Source organism: Psittacula echo (assembly GCF_963264785.1).
Source record: "Psittacula echo genome assembly, chromosome: 1".
In the NCBI taxonomy this organism is placed as follows: domain Eukaryota; kingdom Metazoa; phylum Chordata; class Aves; order Psittaciformes; family Psittacidae; genus Psittacula; species Psittacula echo.
This window is the reverse complement of record NC_137735.1, coordinates 82738967-82766394: the sequence shown is the minus strand read 5'-3', so window position 1 is coordinate 82766394 and position 27428 is coordinate 82738967. Positions and strand designations below refer to the sequence as shown.

Sequence of the window (27428 nt, the reverse complement as noted above, 5' to 3'; positions counted from 1 at the left end):
TGGTAACTGTGGGGATGAATAGCCTCGTTTATTTTCAAGTATGTCCGAATAGCAGCAAAGGTCAAGACAAGACCATATATAAGGGAAAAAATTATTTTTCATACTCCCATGCTTTTTCTACCTACTCAGATGCGTGTGTCCGCATAGACTGGCCAGGATTTACTGTGATGTCACAGAAGATGCTGCTTATTGGGGTCTTATCATGTCTTCTGGGTTCTTGCTTGGTTACAGTAATACCTTTTGGAAGCTGAGAATGAATGTGATCTTTCATCTTTCCTTCCTGACTCACCTCTGTGAGTCTGTATTGTCTATATTTAGGCAATAATGCAGTCTACTCTTAGACTTTTGTCTCCTTTCCTGGATGTAGGCTATGATTTTGTCTTAAGTCGTTCTGTTACCATAAAAGTCAGTCAGAGAAACTCTCTAAGACTCTATTTGGAGTTTTAGTAAGCAGCATTCTTCATTGCAGCGCTGGGCACACATGCAAATTGTTTCGCAAAGGTTAGTACACCCAATACTTGCCGACAGCAGCTGTATATTTATCATACTTATGCATATTCATAGCTTTTCCAGGAACTAATTATAATATGTGCATCTTAATTACATATGCGCTTTCTTGCTGAGTGGGGGGGTCTCTGGTGGTCACCGACAGTCTTCCCCACTGTGTTTACTGAATGACCTCAGTGCTTGCGCATGCTCGCAAGATCCTAGTGCTGAGTTAGCAGTTGGTATGTCCTTGCTTCTGTTCTGTTCCAGTCTCGCTACATGCCAGGCACTACTCTGTTATCTTGAAGGCTGACATCCTTGGACTTATTTACTGTCTCCTTAGTTGTTATCAGCCCCATGATGTTCCTTCTCCTGTCACCTGAACATTCCTTTCTCTCTACGTATTAGTAAGTTAGAACAGTTTGGTTTATTCTGCTATGTTAAAGGCACACACACTATTGTAGTTTAAGATTTAAGGTTACAGTTCCTTTTTTTGTGGATGCCCTGAGAATCTTCATGTGCATGTGCACAACTTTATGCCCTGCTGATCTATGCTGTTAACCTCTGCCATTCTTTTATACCTGTTTTTGGTCTTTTCTTCTGGAGCTTTCACTCATGCATATTTTCATTCATGAACTTAAATCCTATGGTCTAAGCAACCAGGTTTTTTTTTTCTGTCTGGTTCAGTAGAAATGCTGTATTTGTAGGTCCAGCCAGTAGTAAGACTGAATGTATATCCTCAATATATACACGTACAGATACACCACATATGGGGAACTGTGCAGATTTAATACTCATTAGAAAGGAGTACCTCTACTGGCACCCACCTAAACAGAAGTAGCATTTGTGCAAACATGAAGGCTGACAGCCTGATCCTGTTTCTCTCATCCAGTTTATAAGTAGTGAATATTATTAATGAAAACATGCACATGCAGCCCTCCTCCACACTTACTTTATTCAGAAATAAATCTGCATTCACAGACCTTTTGAATATTAGTGTGGTCTTTAGTCTACTTGTCCCTGCCTGCCACTTGAGCCCCTTACTCATTCTATGACTCAGACATTGGGTCTTTCCAGGTGTGGGTCTCCTTCTGCTCACTGACTGTTTCAGCTGGATTAAAGTTTGTTACCAGAATGTGTTTATTTTGTAACTCATTAACCATGGGCATGTTTATCCTTTTAAGTGATCTGTAATTCTGGTTTAGGAGAGCAACAGCCCAAATAGTGCTGATAAGTTTTTGCGTAGAACTTCTTAATACACTTCAAGGAAAATAAAACAGCCACATTCTTATCTCAGAATTGGTGTTTTTCCCACTGGTGTTTATCATCATAAAGGAATTGACAACTGTTGTGTATATTTGTAGATTTTAAGGCAAGATGAAAATACAGGGTTTAAACCTTCTTTTAGAAATACTAATTTCCTTCTTTTTTTCTTTTCATTTAAACAAAAGTGAGAGACTTTCACTACAGTAATGTATAAGACAAAACACTGTACATATGTGTGGCCTGGTGCTGGAATCAGGAATAGCTAAGCTGTGCGTTGAAAGTGTGGAATACTAGCTCCGTACATTCATCCATCTTGCTTTTGGCATCTACACAGAGGATACAACTTTTGTTTGCCATTAGCTCTGTCTGCTTTTGTGCTTTGCATTTGAAAGACAAATGTAGTAAAAAGGTGGACTGTGTTTCAAACAACAGAGTTCTAAATAGAGTAGATAAACATAAGGATAAACAGGATAGGAAGGATGAACTGGCTTCTCATTGGGTTTAGCGTGAGATGGTGTCAAGAGTCCACCTTTGGTGGAAGAGTAGAATCAGCATCTCACAAGATTAGTGTACAGTGTGTAAATCACTGTATTTTTTCAAAGGGAAAGAAGAACCATTACAACAAAACTGCATGAACAGCAGTTGTAAAACCCAAACAGTTCACATTACAGTTACATGTATGGGCAGAAATTAAACCCTTGTGAGAGTGTTGATTCTGAACTCATCATGTGAATTTACTGTGCTCATGTTACATTCCGTTTTGGTTAATGTGCTCAACAACAGCACCATCTCCCTTTCATCTCCATCTGTTTATTCCACAGCCCTACTGGAAAAGGAAAAATCATGTTATCAAATATTGACAAAATCATATAATTATGTAAGTAAAACTATGGTATGATCCTGGGGAATAGAGATTTTAATCAAAACATTTGCATTTTTTTCGCATAGCAATTATATGCCCTTATAGCTTTAATTATTTTCCCTGAGTGCATGTGGGAAATATTTGCCAGCTAATGTACTGGCTTATATTTTCTGATGCTTGTTAGTTATGCTACTTTTAATTGTGTTACACTTTTGGTTATAACAGGGTATTATTTTATATTTCTGTCTAATTCGAACAGAATTAAGAATGTAAACCATGAATAAAATGCTAGGGGAGCATCCAGCCTGCAGATATGACATGCCTACATGCCAGACTGCTGACAATAGAGCAAGAAGAGATAAATCAAGTGATGGCAATTTCTGAAACAGATATTTGCAAAGCAAACATAGGTCAGAATCTTTTGTCGTTGCTATCGTGCTTCCAGAACACCTGATAATGAATTCTCTTTTCTTACAAAATCTCTTTTAAATATCATCTACTGCTTTCACAGTCTGCTCTTTGGATTTTTCTGTCTTGTTTTTTCTCCAAACAAACGGAACAAAAGTTTTCCTTTTATATGATAAAATAAAAAAAAAAAAAAAAAAAAAGCTTCAGGTATTTTCCCCAGGTAGTAGGGTAATTTTATGAAAATATAGCAGAATTCCGCTGCCTTCAATGCACTAGGAACTGGCTTAATCCCCAGACAGCTTGAGAGAGCAACAATGATTTGGGTCTTGTAGCATACACCTTTGCTCAAAGCTCTACCATTTCCTTTTGGACAATACAGCACTATGAACTTGGAATACTCCCTCCTGAACAACCTGCTCCTGATAAGTCTGTCTGTGATAACAGTTTTATAGCACTGCATGGTTCTCTTGCATGGTAACTGCTTGTCAAGTTCCCATATTAAAAGCCTGATATGTTTTACTTGTTAAAATGCATGGCGTGTGTGGGGAAGCAGAGTATTTCTGCATGTGTGAACTTGGTATAAAGTGTCTCAAAGGTCAGTGTATGAACAACAAATGACAGGGAAAGGGGGTGGCAGTGGAATTTAAAGGGCTGAAATGGAATGCTGTGAAACCAACTTCCTCTGTAGAGTATCGTCGTGGTTTAAGCCCAGCCAGTAACTCAGGACAAATATGAATAAACATGCATGTAATATGTTTTTCTTTTCCTAGCAGCAGTGGTTGGGAATGCCAGTCCTGGAAAGTAGGAGAGAAGTAAGACAGGAAGGGAAGGAAGAGGATAAAGAAGTTTGTGAACCATTTCCTAGCTCTGTATAGTTTTTAGATCCTCATCTGAGGAATGAATCCAGGTGCTGCTGAAGCTGATGGGAATTCTAGGATTGTACTTGAGTAAGATGGGAGACAAATCTCTAGCTTACAAGCTTCTGCAGTTTTAGCTGATGAGAATATAGAACTGAACTAAAAGGCCATTATATAATTGAAATCAACTGCCAGATGCTAATTACCTTTGTTCAGTACTGCTGTGAATCAGAATAGATGTGGGTTTATGCAGGGTGTTTACCACATTGCAGCACTATAGTAAAATAATCTATACTTTGAAGGTATCTGTGAGGGCACACAAATCGGGTATTTTTAGTCTAACTCCAAAAATAATAATTTTTAATTACTGTATTTTAAAAATTTATTTTTTTTATTTAATGCTATGTTTAAAACTTATTTATGAACCAGTAGTTCTGTAAAACCCTTTTGCTGTGGTTCTCTAACATATATATTCCAAATTTGGTATAAAACCCACAGAAGTTATTCAAAGCCTTACGCTCAATTTTAAGCCTCGTGTAATCAAGTAACACAGGCAGCAGTATCAGGAAGTTTTATGTTTATTGTTTACTGTTGCCTATCTTTGGACAATAAAATGTCTGTTTCATTTTTATTAGTGTTATTTTTTATCTAATTTTATATTTTCCTTTTCTGTTCATTGCATTATAATTAATAGTATTACCATGTTTTCTATTTTATTTGTGTTTTCTGTTATTTATAATTTCCTCTCTCCCTTATGAATTTTGCATGAATCTCAACAAGGCTAGTTTTCAGGAGCAGCATCTTTGTAGTACCATAAAAATTAAACTATCCCATTTTATTTTTATGGAAAGGAAGCTGTGTTGGACAGTGAAAGGAAGCGGTGTAGTTAGGGACAGTGTTTTGTGCATATGTTTTCCTAATTCCTAATGATAATCTCTGAAAGTGACTCTCATCTTTCCTCAGATCTGTTTTTATAATAATATAACAGCACTCCTTTTCTGGTATTAGTCATCATTCACCAAAATATTAAGGTATTAGGTTAGCTTCCACCTGACTAATGTTTGCCTTATCCAGAGCACTGTCACTTTCACCTCCTCCTCTTGCATGGAAATATACTTTGATAGTTAAAACTATTCTTGCAGATGGTAATGGTAGCTTAGTTTAATTACAACTTACGCACTTGATTATTTAAGAGAACCTCTTAGGAATAACAGAAACACTTTTTTCCAAACTTTATAATACATTCTTTCCCTTCCCTTCTCTTTCCTTTTCAGTGTAATTATTCCTGTTTCCGAAATTATGATAAAAAATGTGAAAGGGGACTTCCAGGAAAGATGAGTTCAGTGTTGTTTCTGCTGTCCTAGCTAGTCTCACTTGTGAGGGTTCTGCTTGACATATCCTCAGTACTGATCTGAATCCATACTAACTGGGCTTCTGTAGACCAAGATTCCTTTGGCTAGGCCTTTTTGCTGGCTACCATGATCTTGAATCAGCTTGCTCTAAATGGCTTAGATAAATCACAAGTTATTTTCAGTAGTGTTCCTTAAGGGACGTGTGATGGCATGTCTCAGAAGGAAGCACTGGGGACAGAGGATGTCTAGTGTAACATCTAGGGCACAGAATCTTTATGAGGGAAAGAAATAGATATGGACCAGGTAAAATGCAGGAGAGTTACTGGGCTTCTCACATAAAATGATGGGTTCTGTGTTGATGACAGCCACTGAAGTGCATGATCTTGGGATTCTGAGCAAGAGATCCATGAGAACATGGATCAGAAGCACCCAAAAAATGCATATCAAGTGGTAGGATTGTTAGGAAAGACATAAAGAACAAAATAATCTCCAGCTTTATAACACTATATAAATGTTTCATCCTTCATGCACACCTGAAATAAATATGAAAACAAAAAAGAAAAACACGGAAGGGATGCTGAGCTAAGAACAGGGGAATGCATGGAGAGTGCTTTATGTATGTCTTCGAGGGGCAGCAAAGCTGTCCTCAGGAACGATTTGCTTTTATTGTATAATCCCAGTTCTTTACTCAGTTTTAAACTTGTGAGTTTTTCTTCCATTTTGGGGAATTGTTTCTCTCACAAGAGTAAGCACCAGAATTTGTAGCAAGTATTTGTAACATCAGTACCTACGATTTAGGGAGCTGATGATGGACACCATTGCAGTTACATTTCTAGGCCAGTCTCTGTGTAAGTTTTCACATGGCTGTAGTATTCTGTAAGTGACATTTCTGCTCATAATTTGTTGCTCTGAAGCTTTTTGAAAGTTTGTCATTGTGTGATCACTTTTTCCTTCTCCCAAAACCACTCATCTGGATACGAAAGTCATGCCCTTGTCATACTTGAATATCTGCTATTTACTTGGAATACATCACTTCATTCTGTCAGGGAATGGAAGCGATACCCAGGAACTGAAGTGATCTAGCAGTGTAAACCAACATTGTTCAGCAGTAATTTGGTGCCCAGCTAGTCAGTTTTCCATATGAACTGTGAGCCTGCTGAGGCTACAGTTCAGCAAATATGTTAAGCTGCTGTTGAGATAAGTGCTCCCACTCTACTCATTCCTGACCTTTCACAATCCCAGCTAGAAAGTATTTTTTGGTTTTGTTTTTAACCTGGGCCTTAAGGTCGCATTTAAAACCAAGACTAGAACAACAGCAGTGTTGTGTAACGTGGTCAGACTAGCACAGCTGGGTAAGGACAGGTTTTGGGTTGGATGAGCTCTCCATGTTGGGATGGGCAAACTAAGAGTACTAACAGAATCCTCCATTCTGTCTCAGATCTGGAAGACTGAACAGGAATCATTATAATGCTCCTACTACATTTTACATCCCTTAAAAGGCATACTGAAAAAAACCCAACCAAACAAAAAAACTTCCTTATCTTCAGGTCAGCAATGCCTTCCCTAGTATGAAGTGGACTAATTTTAGCCTACATAACTTTTGCTCAGTTAGCCAAGGAGAATCAGGTAGCACTTCTTTACATAAAAGAAACCACTGTCATCTGCTGTTATCTGTTTCACAGGGAAGGTGTATCTGTCCTTTTTATGTACTTTGCAAGGTGAATAAAAAAGCTCTAAGTCACAGTTCTTGGCAGATTTAGCAGAGATAGCAGAAAGGTTACTGCTTGTTGATATTACTGCGAATGGGAAAGTTTATCAGCTACCAGATTTAGATCAAACAGTTTTTAGGCAGAACTCTGAATTGCTCTATGTAGGCCTTGTCATTGTGGGAAACTGTCTAAAATAGCAGTTGTGAATATCAACTAAGTAAATACTGCTAATCTGCTCTTTAACTTTTTTTTTTTTTTTTGGTGGTTTGTTGCATTTTTTAACTAAATGAAATTCAGTTATAGAGTGTAATGGTTTTGGTTTTGTGTAACATAATTATGTCTGTACGTAGAGCAGTGGAAGAGCACCATATGTGTTTTATTCGGATGTTGGCTTTGATAGAAATAGCTTCCCCATTCAGCTGACCTCTAAGACTTGAATTGAAAGCCTCAAAATCAAGATGCATCAGTTAGTTATAATACTTTCTTCTCTTTTCCATCCCAGTTAGAGCAGCAATGTACAGAACTTCTCAGTAGCTAAGAAGAAATCAAAGTAGAGAACACCAAGCTGAAGCGGACTAACCAGGAGCTGCAGAGAGACCTGGAGAGAAAGTCTCGTAAACTAAGCCAGGCTCAAACACAGTGACAGATGCTTCAGGAGGAGGCATCAAGACTACATGAGGAGAAGGAAATGTAAGTTTCCAGCTGCAGAGATTCAACTCCCTTTGCTTAGCATGTCAGTGGGCCTCCTTCTCTGGGTATTCAGTGCTGCAATTTAAGTTTGTGTCATAAGCAGAAACTCACATCAAAGCCAAGTGCAGTTCTAGTAATTTTTCCCCAGGTAATTCAACGTATTTTCTGTAGTACATCTGGCTTCTACAGAATCTTTTGCTACTTCTTCAAAATGTCATTGTTCTCTACCCTCCACACCATTTGCTGAGGGTGTTTGGAATTAAAAATCAGTTTAATTGGTTAAAAAGTATGTCTTAGTTTTGAAATACTAGTGGAATTCCTTACAGAAATTACAGTTGTGGTGCATGATGCTCCATCCTACTCAAAGCTAAGACTATCTGGAACTTGTTCTTCAAGATGTATTCTGGATATGAGACAGCTAGGATGTGCTTCTTTTCTTCATCAAAGTCATAATTTCTGACCAAGGAGGCTGGCCAGCAAGGTAAAACATACCTTATGCAGCTAAACGCAATTCCGTTATGGTGATCCAGAATCATCATTTTGGGATTTCCATTTCAAATGGTTTGGATTTCAGATTCTGACTTGAAAAATATTTTTCAAGAAGAAATGCTTACAATTCATATTTTGAGGGATAGAAATGGCCGTTAAGTGACAGATCAACCTACCTTGCTCCTGTCTTGCTCCAGCCTTCTGCACAAAGCAAAAGTTACATTACCCTGAAGCTGTAATTGGCAGAAATGTCCACTGAAGATTATTTAACGAGAGAGAGTTTAAAACAAAATGCTCAGGGATCTGTAAAACCCTCTTGTTGCCAATGGAGCGTGCATGGATGCCAGACTGTGGTGCGCATCTTGCCAGACTATACCTCTCAGTAATGAACTGCATAACTCAGAGCTATGGCTATTTGGCATATTTCAGGATAAAGAAGAATATTAGGTCAAATGTCACACGCTTTTTCTGTTAAGCTTTGTGCCAAACTCCACTCAGTTATTTACTAGTTTGATTTCTCTTAAGGGCACAAATAATGAACTTTGTTGATAAATGATTGTAAGAGAACCACAACTATGTTTAGGACACTATTTTTAGGTGTGCGTGTTTGATGCATGATTTGGAAGTAGACAGTAGAATTATTCCTCCTCAAGGTGGTTTGTGTCCTCTTTGAGGCCTCTCTTTTCAGATCCAGAGCAAAGCCTGTGGAATGGTCTGTTTTTAAAGCTACGGAAGAAACTTGCCTGGTGGTCTAGACTGCTGAATAATAATACTGCGTTTACAAAGCACCTTGAATTCAGTAGAGGTTTATGAAATTAGAGCTCAGCCCTACTCTGCAGTGTTGCTTTAGAAAATCTATATCTATAAAACCTATATATTGAAGCAGGTGTAATTTTCAGACTGCAAAGGAAGAACTTGAGGCTTCACTGAAAGGAAAAAAAACATTTTAAGGCCAGACACCAAGTTGTGTTAAGTCAAAGTAAATGGTGTAAGTCTAGTGTAAAAATCTGAGATGCTGTGTTCTGTGTTTAAGGCTGCATAACTATGAGACCTCACTTGGAGTATTGTATTGTGTGCACTTCTGGTGTCCTCAACATAAAAAGGACATGGAACTGTTGGAACAAGTCCAGAGGAGGGCCACAAGGATGATCAGGGGGTTGGAGCACCTCCTGTATGAAGAGAGGCTGAGAAAGTTGGGGCTGTTCAGCCTGGAGAAGAGAAGGCTGCGTGGAGACCTCATAGCAGCCTTCCAGTATCTGAAGGATGCTGGGGAGGGACTCTTCATTAGGGACTGTAGTGATAGGACAAGAGATAACGGCTTAAAACTTAAAACAGGGGAAGTTTAGATTGGATATAAGGAAGAAGTTTTTTTTAGTGTGAGGGTGGTGAGGCACTGGAATGGGTTGCCCAAGGAAGTTGTGAATGCTCCATCCCTGGCAGTGTTCAAGGCCAGGTTGAACAGAGCCTTGGGTGACATGGTTTAGTGGGAGGTGTCACTGCCCATGGCAGGGGTGTTGGAACCAGATGATCTTAAGGTCCTTTCTAACCCTAACTATTCTATGATTCTATGGTTCTGTGATTGTAAATATGTGAGCCTGACATCTGGTTCCAGCTGCAAGATCAATTCTAATTGTGGATAAAAGATTACATAGTGACCGTGAATGATGTCTTCTCTGAATGATGCAGGTGCGAGTATCAGCATATATTAAACTCTCTGGATGAAGAAATTGTAAAGCTTGTTTGTTTTTTTTTTTTTAATTAAAGAACCTCTACTCCTTCGTTTGCTAACTTTTTTTTTTTTTTTAAATTAGTAACTATTTGTGCAGGATAAAGTCCATAGGTTTGGAGAAGCCGAAGTCTCAAATGTGGATACCCCTACAGGGGAACATTTCAGCAGCGTTATTACCATGGTTGGAACAAATTTTACATTCATCTTCATTACAGGGAGGTACACTGAGTGACAGAAGCCTTGCAGAGCCAAAAGCCAGGACTTCTGAAGCAGCTAGATTTTTTAAGGTAATGCAGACCTTATTAATTAAGGTAATTTAAGCACTTACTGCATCACTGTAAAGGATGAAATTATGCTGGGATATGTGCTGGGTGTAGATGTCCAGGTGTTGGCAGCAGAGCGCTGCACAGACAGCCTCTGTGCCAGGGAGAAGAGGCCGAGGCTGCCTCAGGCCAGATCCCCAGACGGTCCCAGCTGGCTACAATGGACCCACCATAGGGCACAGCTGAGCTGGGCAGCAGCAGTGGTGGTGCATCTGGGAAAGCGTGTTTAAGAAAGGGTAGAAAACACTGTGCAGCAGTTGAGGGAGAATAAAACGTGAGAAACAGTGCTGCGGACACCAAGGTAAATGAAGAATGAAGGGGAGGAGGTGTGTTAGGAATAATGTCTTTACCTTGCAAAACATGAAATGGTGTTGAAGGGTAATGCATTAGTCTCGGAATCAAAAATTATTTAGTTTTCAGGTTTTTAATTAAATAATGACAACTTAAGCCATGAAAAGAGAGATGTAAATATACTGCAGATAAATGTTGAAGGTGCATAGAAGGGAAACTCAACCTACATGAGTGGTGACTACAGACAATGTGTGCATAGGCTTGTATCTGAAGGACTGTTCAGGAAAAGTGAAGTTAAGCTGGATTTAAGCATTTTAATAGATGACACAAGAAGATCCACTGAAAGGTACTGATTTCTAATTAAAGAAAGGTCTAAATTTCTAATTTTAGTATCATTGTTAAGTATTACTCACTTTTATATTCTTGAAGCACAAATTTAAAAAGATTAAAGTATAGCAAAAATAGGTATGCTTGGTCATAATTATATAGTTCTCTTAGAAGAAGCAAGCATATCTTAAAAATTACGTTAGAATTATGCCATGGTTACATAATAACTTCTAAGTGGTACATTTTAATAAAAAGTGTAGGACACAGAACAGAGCTTCATCTTTTGAAATGATTTTATGCAATGCATACTCTTTGCTTGCTCTATGGCTTATTTGGTATCACATTTTCGAAGTGTGACATCATTGAACTTTAAGACAACAAAAGCCAGGTTGGTCATCAGGTCCAGCTAGGACTAACTTGTGCTGCCTGCTCTGTTTTGACATTCATGCTCCTTGAAAGCACATCTCAGCTGGGTGGGAGCTGGACATTCCTTCAGATCTTATTTCCTACACTTTTTTTATTTTTATTTTTTCCAAAACAGTTGAGAGAAAGCAGGGAGGGAAGAGAAGAAATCACAAAATCCCTCCTGCCTGGTTGTTGAAAACATCTTGGTTTAGTTTCTAAAGCAATGTTGTGAGGGTAAAAAAGAAGTTAATTTCCAAAGGTCACTTAGAAATGGGAATTACATATTTTTTTTCTATGTAAAGTCAGTACCTTAGCCCTTAGTTTGGGTTGTGTTTTTTTTTTTTGCTTGGTTTGGTTTGGGTTGGGTTTTGTTTAATTTTGTTTAAAGAAAACACAGCAGAATACTCCTTTCTGATAAATCTCTGTCCATGTGGCACAGAAATATGTGTGTAAGTCCTGCATGGTCCTCCTAGCCTGCCGACTAGGCTTGCGAATTCAATTCAATTTGATTCAACTCGACTCAATTCAATTCAATTAATGGCATTACATTTCTTAGGGCAGTCTTTAGGGTGTGCATCTAATCACTGCCACTTTGTGTGAACAGTGCTTCATCTCCTTCTGTAAACCAGATGTAGTTTGATGACTACATCAACAACTTTGTGTTTCCTAAATGATGGCTCTTGGGATCCTCACTTTTTGACCATGAGATTTAAACATCAGAAGTGATATTTGAGATAAGGAGGCACAAAAGCACGAAATGGAATATAAACCATGCGGAAAACTTTCTGGAAAATGATGTAATTCATACGTAGCCTCATGAATATGTATGTATGACCAGTGACTATGTAAGGACGGCTTGTGTAGCAATTCAGAGACACACGTTAGGAGGAGCTATCCCCGGTGGCTCCTGGCGCTGCAATAAAGAATACCTGCTTGTCAACTTAAACTTTGTTGGTGAGTTTGTGCCTGGAGTTTTCTCCGAATCATCTTGTTCCATGCAGTTTTGCACACTGATTCCCTCTCCTGACCGCATGCCTGGGCTAGGAGGGATGGTATTCAATTAGTAAGTGTTTCTAGGCAGCTCTGCACATAATCCTCAACTGGAGCTGAAGAAAACTTAAAAAAAAGGTATCTTCCTGCTTGCTGTATCATGAGTTACGAGTTCTGCAGTCTCTGCTTTGCATAGAATCATAGTATAGGTTAGGTCAGAAAGGACCTTAAAGATCATCTAGATTCAACCCCCCTGCCATTGGCAGGGACACCTTCCACTACATGAGTTTGCTAAATACCCCATCTAACCTGTCCTTGAACACTTTCAGGGATGGAGCATCTACAACTTCTCTGGGCAACTTGTTGCAAAGACCTCGTTTGCGTCTTAATTTTACTCTTGGGATCACGAATGAAACAGGGTCCTACACTGGAGTTTTCTCCAGTCAGACCCTGACATTTAAACTGGTGTCAGGGACAGGATCCCTTGCAGTGAAAAGTACTGTAATGTCACATGAAGTGTGTAGGGTATTACCTGTTTGCCTCTCAGGGACTTAAGGGGTGGGTTTTGTTGAAACGAAATGTGCTGCTTTTCTGAGACTACTGTCCCATTCAGAAATGAATAGCAGCAAAGCTGCCACTCAGGGCAGAGATGTGTTGTAGGGTCTTTTAGAGAAACATAAGGCTCGCCCCTCTCTGCTGGGGGTAGAATGGGCCAAGAAAAATTGGCATAATTTGCAAAGTGTAACAGACCGAGTAAGCGCCCTGCAAAAGGACGCAAAACTGTGGCCCAGGAAGGGTAAATCAGTTGTCTGTGCTCTACTGGGCACCAGCTTGGCTGCTGCAGTAGAAGCTATAGAACAACAACAAACAGTAGAATCTCAGTTCACACAAACTTTACAAGACCTGGATCCCTGCAGGACCAGGTAGATAACTCAAAAGAACAGTTAAACAAAGAGAAAAATCAGGCTAACTACTTGAAATTAGCCCTGAAAGAGCAACTCCTTGCAAAGAAATGCCCCTCTTCATGCTGGAGAAAGCAATTGAATACTCCCACAGTGATCTGGAAGAAGAAAGACTAAGATTAGAAAAATTAAACGCCTGCCGCTTCTTTCTGCCTCTCGATATAAACGGAATATACTTATGAAGGCGGGGAGGACGAATTCCCACAAATTGCCACCAAAGGGTTCCGTATACTGATACGGAATTAGCTAAACTTCAAAAGAAATTCTCTCGTGCTCCAAAAGAATCAGAAACCAAGTGTGTTTGGAAAGTATCGCTGTCTAGGGGAGATCACATTTTACTAAGTGAGATGGAAGCTGAGGGATATTGGGGGCCAGGAGTATTTTTAACCACCCGTAAGCACTGCGCACCCTGGTCCTTAACTCAGAGAGCAGCTTATTGGGCTGGAGGACTTATCCTTTTGGAAAGGGGAGATCCCTTCGCCATCATGGGGACAGTCCCAGTTGATAGAAAGTGTACAGAAAGCGGCATGTCTGCGAATGATGCATGATCTGGGACTTAGACTTAAACAGGAGTCCCCGATGATGATCCTGGTCAATTCCGAACATACGACTCCCCTCACTCGGTGTCTTCCTGACTCCTTGAAAGCTGCAGGGACCCAATTGCAGAGAAAGATACAAGCAACATCCCAAAGTGAAAAGGCCGTTGCTGCCCTGGAAGGACTGCTGTCACCTGATCGAAAGAAAAAGTATGGACGTGGGGGGAAGTTGCCCAGGAGTTGATTAATTATGGGAGAAAGTACGGTCCCATCAGTATTTCCAATAAAATCGATACTAAGGGACAGAGATGAACAGAGGCAAAAACTCCTCCTCACCTGGCTAATGGGAAACGCCGGACACCCCCTACTTGCCCAGGAGGTAGAAACATTCCTAATAAAAGGCAAGAGTTGTGGGCAGTAGGGTGGCGAAAGGGTGTTCGTAAAGATTGAATGGACGGATTACCCACCGCTAAATTGGAAAACCTGGTGTTAGAATGGCCTGAAAGAAACCCCATGGGCCCTAAAGAAAAATAAAAATGTGGAAGGCCCCAGTTCCCCCACCACTAACTAGCTCCTCCCCTTGATTGTGAGCGGAGGGTTGGAGAGTGGATATATTCAACAGCTCACTGAAAATAACTAAGGCAAATTGTTTTGTGGGGCCAGATCTGGTGACACATTTTTCACTTGCTTTGTATGACCTCATAGAGAACTCGACTCACGATGTCGACGCCAATTGTCCCACAGGATTTCACAGGATTTCTCAATTTTGTTAGATGGTTTCTTCTTTGGTTGGGAGTGAGTACATGCATTGCAGATTGAGGTATCCAGGCTATCCCAGGTGATATTGCAAAACTCTATGGCCCTTGACTTGCTATTAGCTTCGCAAGGAGACATCTGTACAAGCTGCTGCACATACATGGAACAGAGCAGCAAAATTTCTACAGATTTGGGTGAAATTTGGGAGCAAACAGATCTTGCACCAAGTCACTAGAGATGATACCTCATGGGTTTTGTAGAGTTATGGTACACACTTACCTCTTGTCTACCAAATTGGACATGGTTAAAGAACTTGTTTGTGATAATTACAATAATAATAATAATTTGCATTTGTACCCTAGCAGGCATGATTCAGTGTTGCTGTTCACAATGGTGTTTCAGAATTAAATATGGGAAAATAACACGAGGGTTATAGGATATATGTGTATCCTGTAAGCCTCAAAGGGGGGAATTGTAAGATGAAATGCTAAGTTGTAAATTAAAAACGCTCTGCTAATTGTAAGCTGTAAATTGAGACTGTTCTGTTGAGAGCAAGATGGGGCCCGTTCTTCATGGTAATGAGCAAATCAGAACAAACTGACCTAAACCATGGACACAGTTGTTAAGTAATTCACAAAAGTGTTTTGTACATGCTCAAGCACAGAGGTTAGTCAGCAGACAGATTGAGGAAGACTGTCGGCGACCACCAGAGACCCTTCAAGATCACCACCCAGCAAGAAAGTGAATGTGTAATTAAAATGCAAATATTGTAATTCCAGGAAATCTAGTGAATATTTGTAAATAAATTGGTGGGGCCCTGGGTGGCTCAGTCACTTGGGAGGCTTTGCTAAAGTATTGTGATGAATTATACAGTATTGCAGACTGGCTACCTGGAACACTAACAAATTGCTCAGCGGTGCTCAAGAACCTATTTATAACTTAAATTGCATTATTTGGTTCCAAGCTATCCTAGAAATCACCAGTGATACAGCCCATGCCCTTGATCTGTTAGCAGATCAGGCCAAGCAAATGCGGACCACAGTATTTCAACATTGCATGGTTCCTGACTACTTGCTAGCCATGGAAAGGGGAGTTCGTGGCAAATTAAATGATGCTAATTGTTGTTTGAAAATTGATAATTGTGAAGTAGTAAAATGGATCAATTTGTAACTACTGTCTCTCCTAATGGAACTAGGCAAATCAGATTAATATGTCCACAGGATCAATTGGTTGTGAAAATAGTTTAAACCACTGCTCTTTTCATTTCTTGTCCTCTTTTGCACTATCTCTTTTCTAAAACCACCTGGATCCAGAATAATCTTTGAGACACCGGGTGGTGTGAGAGACTGATCTGAAATTGGACTCCACTGACCATTGTCTAAAAGATTGATATGAGAAGCTGAGATGGAATTCTAGCAATCCATTGTCTCAGAGATGGCTGGGAGGAGTTGAGATAAGACTCTTCAGTCCATTATCTAGAGGACTGGTGTGAGGAATTGCTACCCATTATCCCAAGAATTGCTGCAGACATGTGAGTTGAAGAACTGGCTGCAAGATCAGGGAGACTGGTCCACCAGGAATGTGTAATACATGACATTAAGAACATAGGTACTCCCCCCCAACCCATTATAAAAGGGGGAAAAAGACATTGCCAAGGTGGATACCTTCAAGGGGAAGACTCCAGAAGGACGCCTGCAGGAGGACACCCACCTCTGATGGCTGCTACAGGCTCTTGGGGGACACTGCTCCGATACTGACTACAAATGCTGAAGGACTCCCACCACCTCTGACAACGGATCCCTGTGGACTGCTGGATCCACGGTTATGACTCTCTCTCTCTCTCCCTGCAGCCCTAATCCTTGCTTCATTCCCATGCTTTTTCCAATCCGTCCTATTGCTATCCCCTTTATTACAATAACTTCCCTTTTTTATAATAATTGTCTTTCTGTAATAAACCAACTGACCGATTACGCTACTTGACCTCATTTACATCTTGATTTCACTCTTGGGATCATGAACATAACAGCGTGCGACAGCTTCATAGAATTAAGAATCATAGAATAGTTAGGGTTGGAAAGGACCTTAATATCATCCAGTGCCAATCCCCCTGCTATGGGCAAGGACCCTTCACACTAGACCATGTCACCCAAGACTCTGCATCACTCCGGGTGTTTAATTTAGCCTGCTTACTGCAGGCTAAATTAAGTGAATGCTGTAAAGAATACGTATCCCTCTGTCAATCGAGCAGGTCATTATTTCCAAGACCTTTGTATGTAGATCAGGAGTCGATTAGGAAAGAATACTGTAGCACCAGTTGGTTTGCAGGGGGTGCCGTAGCTGGCCTCTTCTGCTATTTTGTGCAAAGGTGAAGGAGGAAGAGGGAGATAGCAAATTTGCTTTTAATGCTGCAGAAGGGAACCAATATCATGGATGCTCCTGGCATTGGTTTGTTAGGGCAAGAGTTGTGGCAAGTGTAAAGGAGGGGAGGAAAGGAAAGGGAAGGAAAGGCAAGGCAAGGTGAGGCCCTCTTGCCAGGAATTTGAGGTACAGAATCCATGAGACTGCTGACTTCAAGAAAATATCAGAACTGAAATCGCTGCCTGACAGTCTTAGAATGAGACATTGAAGTCTAGCCTTGCAAATGTTTTCTACACTAGGGACTGTAGTGATAGGACAAGGGGTAATAGGTTCGTACTTAAACAGGGGAAGTTTAGATTGGATATAAGAAGTTCTTTACTGTGAGGGTGGTGAGGCACTGGAATGAGTTGCCCAGAGAAGTGGTAAATGCTCCATCCCTGGCAGTGTTCAAGGCCAGGTTGGACAGAGCCTTGGACGACATGGTCTAGTTTGAGACGTGGGGGGGCAGGGACATGGCAGGGGAGTTGGAACTAGGTGATATTAAGGTCCTTTCCAACCCAAACCATTCTATGACTGTATGAGCGGTGCAAAAAATATTTAAGAATTCACTCTCATTGTCTCTCCTTTCTCTCTCCCCTCTTTCTTTTTCTTTGTCCTCCATTTCTCTCTATTTTGTACTCCCTTTTTTTCTCTTTTTTTTGTCTATTTTCTCTGTGGATGTATTCTTAGTAGAGAGATAATTTGGGGACCTTTTCTCCCTCCTACCTTCTGTAAAACCACAGAAGACCATCTGTTACTCCTGTGGTGGGAGTAGAAAATATGTTTACTTTTAGTAACTTTCCATCAAGGAGATAAAATGAGTTAACAGTGTGTATCTACCAGAGCACTGGTGATCTATGGGCTGTAATCTAAGCATTAAGGGACTGAAAATATCAGATACTCCTTTATATTCCTGTGCATCGTGCCCATCAATACTTCTGTGAACCTCTTTGTACAATGCATATAGTTTGAACACCAGTGCCTCCAGAATATTAATTTATTTAGAAATAAGTCACCTCAATTTTCCTGAGAAATCAACTGAGTTGGTAGAAGTTTACCTAAATTAAACAATGTGCCAGATTTCACGTAGGTACTTGTTTCTCCTTTGAAAATAGATTTACAGTTCTGCTGGCTGGTACCCAAAAAGGATATCTTGAAAATTTGAAATGCAGCTGAATTGTTCTTGATTTATAGGAAAGATTGCTGCTAGACACCGCTATATAACTGAAAGAGTTAGGGCCAGATCTCTTTTTACCTTATTTTGATAATTCATACAGCCTTTTACAAGCATACCTTTGTGTCCATTATTTTGTTTTTATAGGGGAGCGGTATCAGCCTTGAACTTCATCCCTCAAAGGTTCTCCCTTTAGGAAATCTGTTTTATTTTCTTGCATGTATGGAAATACATACTTTGAAGACCCTGGGTGCTAGAAGAGGCTCCATCCAAGGTTTCACACGGAATCCTTGTGTGAGAAAACACATGACACATAAATGGACTGAGTAGGCGTCTCACGTGTCATTTAGCTCTCTTAAAAAATTGTACTAGTAAAACAAAGATGAATCATTCTAATATAGAGAACTCGCAGCCCACCAGGCCATTAATTCTAACATGTCATGCAAGAAAATAAAATGTTTTGCATAAGTAAAACAAAGAAAGTCGTCAAATTAAAGATGGTTATAAGCAAATGAATGGATCTGAATGACTCATTTGAATGTTTGAATGTGCTGCCTGAGATAGCTAAGGAAAGAATGATTAATGACAATGGATTAGTTGAAAAGCAGCATATGCATAATGAAATTATAATAATTTGCTTGCTGAGCTAATAATAAACATGAATATTAATGAATTATTAATTCTTGCTATATAGCCATGTAATTCCTGTGGAACCATATACCACGGACTCTATCAGCGGATGAAATTTAGTTGCTTATTTTGTGAATAACCTCTTGAATTACTTACAAATGATCCAAAATACATGGCACTAGATGCTGAGCTGTATGATGTATGATGTATGAGCTACATAGCCATATTTGGTGAAAACAACCCTGAACCTGTTCTCTGGCAAAGAATCAGATTGGTTTACTGAGCTTGAAGTCCAACAGTTTTTAGAAACTCTTGGAGTCAATTTGGAGTTTTAGAAAGCAGGCATTCTTTATTTTGCAGCACAGGACACACACGCAAATCATTTTGCAAAGGTGAGCACACCTGTAGTCTACAAGCAGCATCCATTATCCAACTTACGCATATTTACAACCTTTCCAGGAAATGTTTTACATTAGATTTTATGGAACTACTTGTAATATTTGCATTTTAATTACGCACATGCTTTTCTTGCCAGAGGCGGTCTCCAGGGGTCTCTGATCGTTGATAGTCTCTCTCTATCTCATTGATAGTCTTCCGCTGATTGATCTCTGTGCTTGCGCATGTGAAAATACTCTCGTGAATTACTTAACGATTGTGTCTGTGTTTTAGGTTAGTTCTGATTTGCTCCTGATCTTGAAGAATTGGCCCTGTCTGTCTTGGTCATTCCTTTCTTATCTTCACAGGCTACCCTTGTTTTACACATACCTCAAGGCCTCACTGATCCCTGTTGCTCTCAACAAAGCTGGTCTAAGTTACAACCTAGTATCTTGCTCTCAACTGAGCGATCCCAATTTGCAACCTAACATCTTGCTGTCAACAGAGTGGTCCTAATTTACAACTCAGCATTTTAGCTTACAACAGGATGGGATCATTTTTACCTATTTTTTCCTATAGTCAGAGAGGAATGTGTACTTCCAGTGGGCATTGCAGTTCAGCTTTATTAACTTTTGCTGTGTTTTAGTCCCACATCTTAGAAATTAGTGTACTACAAAATTGATCAGAAAGGGCTCCTATTATAACATGTGTCACTTCTTTGCAAGGCAGGAAGCACAGTTCATTATCAAAAGGCAAAATAGCAGCCTGAAGGGAGTCCTTTCAATTCTTTGTCATTTGAGAAGACGGGTAGTTGCAGTGTGTGTGTGATACTACAGGAAAGAGGGAATAGAATGACAGTATTTCTGGAAAGCATCACAGTGAAAAACAAAGCCATGATGAAGCTGATCTCTAGTCAAATGAATTAAAGAGTAAACATCATGACAGTAAGAAGAATATTGTAATATTAACTTTGAAGGAAGAAACAACAGACACAAAGCAAAATATTCACAGGCAGTGCAAGAATATTGTGAGCATATTGTGAGCATCCAGGAACAGCCAATGTTCTTTTTGAGTGGATTAGTGTAACCACAAGCAATCATTTAAATAAAATGGCTTATGATATAGGTGCTGCTCAGGCATGCTCCTGTTCAGCATGATATCATTTTGGCTCTGCACAAACTTACTGAGTGAACTTAAATGAGTTAATAAAGCCTTCTCTCTCTCTGTTCATCAACTATAAAATAAGACAATAATAGAATCGTAGAATGGTTATGGCTGGAAGGGACCTTAAAGGTTATCTAGTTCCAGCCCCCCTGCCATAGGCAGGGATACCTTCCACTAGATCAGGTTGCTCAAAGCCCCATCCAGCCTACCCTTAAACACTTCCAGGGATGAGGCATCCACAACGTCTTTGAGCAACCTGTTCCAGTGTCTCACCACCTCATAGTGAAGAATATTTTCCCAATGTCTAATCTAAGTCTACACTCTTTCAGTTTAAAATCAATCCCCCTTGTCCTGTCACTGTGTGCCCTTGTAGAAAGTCCCTCTCCAGCTTTCTTGGAAGACAACAGGCTTCCAGTACCTGAAGGAGGCCTACAAGAAATGCTTTGCCTGCATTGACTTTGCAGACTGTGTACACTTAATGGGTTGAGGACTCATTCCTTCTTAAACTTCTTTTGCCATAGCAGCTGCCAAGTTGGGCTTTTGTGTAGATGGTCTCTTACATTTGCATTTATTGTGATGAGGCTTCAGCTGAAGTGCTGAGAATGTCCTCAGGGCTTGATCCATTGTTCTTAATTACAAAGCTCCCAAGGGCTACAAAGGTTCTGCCTGACTGATAAAGAAGGAGCAGAAAAATTTCAAAGTACAAGAAAATGAAATAGAATTAATTTATTGCTATGTTTTGCTGAGATTTTTAACTAATCATTTGCTGGAATACACTTGTCTCAAACTGCAGGTGTGTGTGCTCCTACTGCGTGGCCACAACCACTGTTGCTGAAGCTTTCCAAGGATTTTTCTTTTTTTTTTTTTTAAATGGTTACTAGAATTATTTTCACCTGCTTTGTCAAGCACTCTGTTGTAGTAATTGCCTCATCATCACGAGGAAAGTTCACAGGACCTCAGTACCTTACCAGGCATATCTGTGTTTTAGCCTTTGAGAGAGAAAGCAAAAGCTACTATATAGAACAAATGTCTGCTAAAGAAATACATGTATTCTTGTCTGGGAGGCAGACATGGGCTTCTTTTCTTTTGTTGCTCTTTACTGTTAACACTAGAATTAAATTCTAATTTTTCCTAAGATGATCTATTTCTGTTTCTTGTTTTGCATATTTCGGTATGTCTGTGTTCCTTTTTTAAACCTGGAGTGGGATATTGTGCGAAATTGATTGAAGTGATCTTTCTGTTTGATTCTAGGATTACAATTTGATTTTCTATGAACGCAGTGCATATTCTGGGTATAATACCAAGAAGTCTGTGCTTCACTTAGCTAGGCGAGAAGAAAACGCAGTCTATGAATCCTATACGTGCCTGGCATGTCACTGGTGATAGAGAAAACTGTTTAATAAAGTAGTTTGATAGGCAATTACGGTGGTAAATTATTTGTTCCTTTTAAACTGATCTGTAGCCTGACCCTGTTGCTTCAATTGAGCTCAGGTTCATAGAAAGTCCCATGTAAACTAGTGAAGCCATGAATAGACCTAGAAACACCTGTACTGCTGTTAGGAAAGCTGAGGGCCTCGGATGTTGTCATAGTTCTTGCAGGAAGTTCTTGTGGAAGTTTGCAGAAATGGTCTTGGAAATAGATGCTGCTGGATCCTTGCAGCAGAACATTGGATGTTCTTCCTCTGCTCATTACAGCTCAAACTCTGCTGTCTGCCTCGGGACTGGGAGAGAGTAAGATGTAGATTTTTTAAAGTTATATAAAGGCTAAGAGTAAAAGTACAGGTAAATCTGTTCTCTCTGTACTACTTCCAGAGAAATCTGTATCTCTGTGCATCATACAGGGATGAAAACACTGGTAATTCACTGTCAGGTTTTAATATTTTTTCTGAAGTTATTGATACTTTGTAGATGTGTCGGGTAATTGATATACATTTAGGTAGCCAGACGTGTTTTTCTTTTTGCTCCAACCTCAAAAATAACAAGTAAAAGTCATTGTTTTCAATCTCTGTAATATACAGTAAGTGCTAACAATCAGCACCAGTTATATTTTTCTAACTAAATGAACAAAAGTGTTTTTGTGATGGAGTCACATGAATTGTACTTTTTTGGTTGTCCACAAAATTCTGGCATTTTCTGTCAGTCTCTGGATAATTTTACAGCCTTAGGGAAAATGCATTTTGCTTTGATCTGTTATGGGTATTATTGACTTTTTTTTCTTAAAAGTATTGTTTCTTTCCCCCAGGGTTTTAAAGGAACATGAAGATAAAGTGAAAGAGAAAACCACTGAACTTAAAGCTGATATGAATAAAAAGTCTTGCTGCGTCAGGCCATAAAATGCTGGGGCGTGTTTAGACAAGTCAGACATTTATATCACACTACATGGCACCATCAGATTTGCTTGTATCTGCCAAATATTTCTTCTGCTGTGTTGTGAGTGTAGGTGTAAGTGAAACTTGAAATCCTTGCATGCTCTGATCTTCACTTTAACAAATTATGTCTTTCGTTAATTGACAATGTACTTGGGACAGTATCAGTCTTTTATTCTGTCTGATGCCTAACACCACTGAATCCTGATTCATGATCATGCTTGTAGAAGCTGCCGCATTATTAATAACAAGAAATAATTTTGTAGGAAGAAAACTACTTGGAATGTGAAGTAAATTCTTACTGGTGTGGATGACCTATCTTCTGGATACTTCTGTTTATTTCAGTGCTCTTCAGATCCTGATTTTGCGCTCACCTTTGTTACAGTTTTTTTAAAAATTCACATAGTATCTGGTTGGTTGTTTAAAAGCAACACACCAGCAGAGTGTAAAGTGGTATTTTTCAACCTTAGTGTGAAATATACATGAGCAAAGGATTGAAGAACTAAGATTTTCATAAATAGCATTAACTCATTTATACTACGCGTTGTTGCATATTGGTCCTTGATAAGAAAACCTTCCTTCCACTTAGGTGTGATGAATTAAATATGTTTAGACAGGTTGCCCAGATACCATAAAGGCTTGCCTGAGTTGTCGTGGAATAAGCTGGCATGTTTTGATTGTGAAGTGATGCTATGCAAGTATCTAGCTTAGTTTCCAGAAACAGTAAAATTTCTCCTTGCTTCCAGTGAGGTGCTTAGGAACCCCTAAAACCCAAAAGGAGCAAAATGAGCATCCATTAGTGAAAATCAGTAGGCTTCCTGTTCACTTCCCAGGGCTGCTTCTTGAAGTCCATTACTATGTGTAGAGAAATGAGTCACCTTATTGACTGTTACATGCTATCTGCCATGGTAACATTCTCAGAATTTAATTGCCTTTGTTCAGTCCTGGCTAGAGTTGGACTAATGCAAACCCCTAATTTAAACCTCAACAAAAACAACTGTTTATCTCAATATCAATTAGGGAAGAAGATTTATCTGTTTAAGTATTGGCTTTGCTAATTGATTTTGAATGATCTGATCCCCTGTAGTAGGCTGTTTCCTACCCCATCAATATCAGAACTTGCAATATTCCTTCCAACCTCTGATAGCCTCAGGAATTCTATTTGAAGGCTCAATTTCAGCTTTACTAACTCTAGCCTTGCAAACCTCCAAATTCAGATCCTTAATTTTTTGTTCCCTCAAGCTTATCTTGATTTTGGAAGAAAGTGACACATAAGGTGGTTCTTCTTTAAGGGGCTTCTATGGGATCATTTTTATTTGGACATCTACTACTGTACACTGAGACCTTCCTAGCAGGGTAGACAATGCTAAGAAGCAGCTGAATCCTGGGTGGAGTTTTCTTTTTCTTCGTCTATTACAGCCAAATCTGGTGTGGTCTAAGACCCAGGAGGCATCTCCAATCTCAGACTCACAGCTGTGCCTGCTGCTGTTCCTTTTTAAAAGTCCAGCCAAATCCAAGCTGAGTACGTATTGCAAAGATGCAGATAAACAAAATTAACGTCATCAGCCACACAGGCAACACAGACAGCGGTCTCCCCACTGCTTGTCACTCACATGCAAACAACATTCCCATAAATATGAATACAGATAGTCCACCCTTTCTTTTCCTTTCCAACTGACCATGATTGAAGCTTGCTGATGAAAACATACACTTACACACCTCTTATGACTTCAGTGCTCTCTCTTCCACTGCCATCGCTCTCTCTCCAGGATCCTAGTCATAGTCATCTTTCTGTGCACCTTTACAAACAGCAATTATTTGTTATTTAATGCTCACAGCAGATAGGTATGATTAGCATGCTACAAGGCTCTACTTCTGGACAACTTCTACTGGCCTGGTGGTCATCAAACAGGGGTGGGAATTGTCAGCTTTCAGTGTTCCTTGATGCTAACAGATCCTTCGCGTTGCTAAAAGCTTTTCTGTAAAGAGAAGCGGAGATCATGATGCAGCTGTCCATCATGAAACTGGACTCTGGGTCACACCTTATCTAGATTCACCCTCTTTCAATTTACAGCCATTCCCTTTTGTCCTTTCACTATGGACCCTTGTCGAAAGTCCCTCTCCAGCTTTCTTGTGGGCACCCTTTAGGTACTGTAAGGCTGTAAGGTCTCCCTGGAGCCTTCTCTTCTCTCTTTTTCTCAACCCCAAATCTCTCGGCCTGTCTTCATAGGAGAAGTCCTCCAGCCCTCTGATATTTTCATGTTCTTCCTCTGAACTCACTCAAGCAGGTCCACATCCCTCTTGTGCTGAGGGCCCCAGAGCTGAATGCAGTACTCCAGGGGAGGTCTCATGAGAGCAGAGTAGAGGGGGAGAATCACCTCCCTCAGCCTGCTGGTCACACTTCTTTTGATACAGCCCACGACACAGTTGGTTTCTGGGCTGCAAGCGCACACTGCTGCTTATGTTGAGCTTCTCGTCAACCAGCACCCCCAAGTCCTTCTCCTCAGGACTGCTCTCAGTCCGGTTTCCGCCCATCCTGTAGTTGTGCTTGGGATTGCCCTGGCCCAGGTACAGGACCTTACACATCGTTGCAAGTCTTTTCTCATTCCCTGAAGAACCCAGGGCTTTCTCACTGGAAGTCTCCAATTTTCATATCCTGAACAGGAAGGGAGTAGGGAAGCAAGTGGAATTGAGACATTCAAATAGAATATTATGTCACCCATGTTACTTGAGCTGCTGTTTGTGTTACGTGGGTGATGGATGAGCAGTGAAGACATTGCTCTTTGTGTTGTCTGTGTGAGTGATGACGCTAGTGCTGTGTGTGTATCTGTATTTTTGCAATATGTGCTCAGCTTGGGTTTTGACTGGACTTGAAAAAAGAAACAGCAGCAGCCGCAGCTATCATACCTCTATTACATTTTGTATTGTGCCCTGTTCATCCACATTTTATCTTGTGCCAGCTTTATCTCATGCCAGCTTTATCTCATGTGTTGTGAGATCTGTGTTCTTTTGCTCTGAGCATACATAATAGAGGTATTTTCCAGATCTTCTGACACTGTATTCAGCCTCCTCTTTTTACCTTTTCTGTCTTGTCAATGACCACATTGCAAAATGAGCGTTATCAGCTTTGGAAGATCACAGTCTGCCTATTTGCAAGATTCAGTGCTCCTGCAGCACTAAACTGAAATCTTGCCTTTGCAGAGCAATCAGGAATGTGAATATTGCTGTATCTGTATAGCTGTTATAAATGCCCATGAGCTATCTTTTTCAGGGAGGAGAGTAGAGGGTGGGTTTGTGACTCACTGTCCCTGCCAGTAATAACTCCTCTGTTTTACCTTTTACAAGTCCCTAGAACTCTGCAATAAACCAGTTTATGTTACTGCCTTGTCAAAATCTCAAGAAAAAAGGGAGGAGAAAAAGAAGACAGCTCTCTACTGCATTAGTGAGCTGAACTAGCCAAGTAAAATCTGGTAAAAACTGGAGCTAGTGGGATGATATGGATGGAAAAAAGCCAGCTGAGATTCAGTTGTGAGAAAAGTCTAGAGGGCTGGGTAATCCATTTTCAGTAGCAGTAAGGTGTTTAGTTGTCTCATCTGTTTGTAACTTCATCTTTAAATACAGATAAATGGAACTAGGTATGAACTCCTTTGCTATGCTTCTCAGGTGGTTTTGGGGGCCAGTGGTGAGCTCAGTATTGCTGCAGCCAAACACCAGTTTGAATACCTCTGCTAGGGGCTGAAAAGCCTCAAGACTACCATTGCTTAGCTCAGAGATATAGCATTCACCTGCAAAGCTTAGTGTGGTTCCCCTGTGAGTGTGAGCTGTTTCTGCATGGCCTTGCTCCCAAGTGCAAATGACTGAACTACTTTACACTGCACTACAAGATAGATTTGATCAAGGTCATTTGAATCTATACTATTAAGGCTTACCAACTGACATAGCAACTTTGTATTGTATGGATCTGTATTATGAAGCTGTAATAAGACTGTTGTTCATCCCTTTGAAACAACTATTATTCTAACAGAAACTGATTTGCATTAAATGACATCTGCCAGTAGAGAAAAGCAAACAACTGACGAGTGAAACCTCCTACATGTAGACATTTTTGACTGTAACCACATTGTAAAGTCACTTTCTACACTGAAATGTATTGGTGTCATTAAAAGCCCCAGGGCAGGTTGTGCAAGGAATTCCTAAACTGAGATGAGTGAAGCTCTTGCTTTTGTCATGTCCATGCCCAATGTAGGGTATGCTGTACAAAAAGTCGGGTGCTACTCACATCAAGGCAAATGGAGAACATACACACAAATGATTAGATTAGATCACAAATGATTAGATTTAGATAGTCTCTAAATTGAAGAGACATCAATTTGATGGATGGATCACTCAGTGGATAAAAAACTGGCTGGATGGCCACACGCAAAGAGTTGTGGTCGATGGCTCAATGTCCAGTTGGAGACCAGTAACGAGTGCTGTCCCTCAGGAATTGGTGCTGGGACCAGTCTTGTTCAGCATCTTTGTCAGTGACATGGACAGTGGGATTGAGTGCGCCCTCAGCAAGTTTGCCGATGACACCAAGCTGTGTGGTTCGGTTGATACGCCGGAGGGAAGGGATGCCATCCAGAGGGACCTTGACACGCTTGTGAGGTGGGCTGATGCCAACCTTATGAAGTTTAACCATGCCAAGTGCAAGGTCCTACACCTGTGTTGGAGCAAACCCAGGCACAGCTACAGGTTGGGCAGAGAAGAGATTCAGAGCAGCCCTGCAGAGAAGGACTTGGGAGTGTTGGTCGATGAGAAAATGAACATGAGCCAGCTTCAGTGTGCGCTCGCAGCCCAGAAAGCCAACCGCATCCTGGGCTGCATCAAAAGGAGCGTGACCAG

General features: G+C 40.3%; 1 pseudogene across 1 annotated transcript in view; it reads left to right on the top strand.

The window, feature by feature from the left end:
* The window catches only part of LOC308232957 (EF-hand calcium-binding domain-containing protein 4B-like), a 32698-nt pseudogene extending 10187 nt beyond the window's left edge, over positions 1-22511 (top strand). Inside the window, exons 6-11 of the transcript in view lie at positions 7443-7630; positions 10064-10135; positions 13572-13900; positions 15403-15587; positions 21430-21506; positions 22421-22511. The product of the transcript in view is annotated as an EF-hand calcium-binding domain-containing protein 4B-like (transcript). The remainder of the gene's footprint in view (positions 1-7442; positions 7631-10063; positions 10136-13571; positions 13901-15402; positions 15588-21429; positions 21507-22420) is intronic.
* Positions 22512-27428: the final 4917 nt, after the last annotated feature.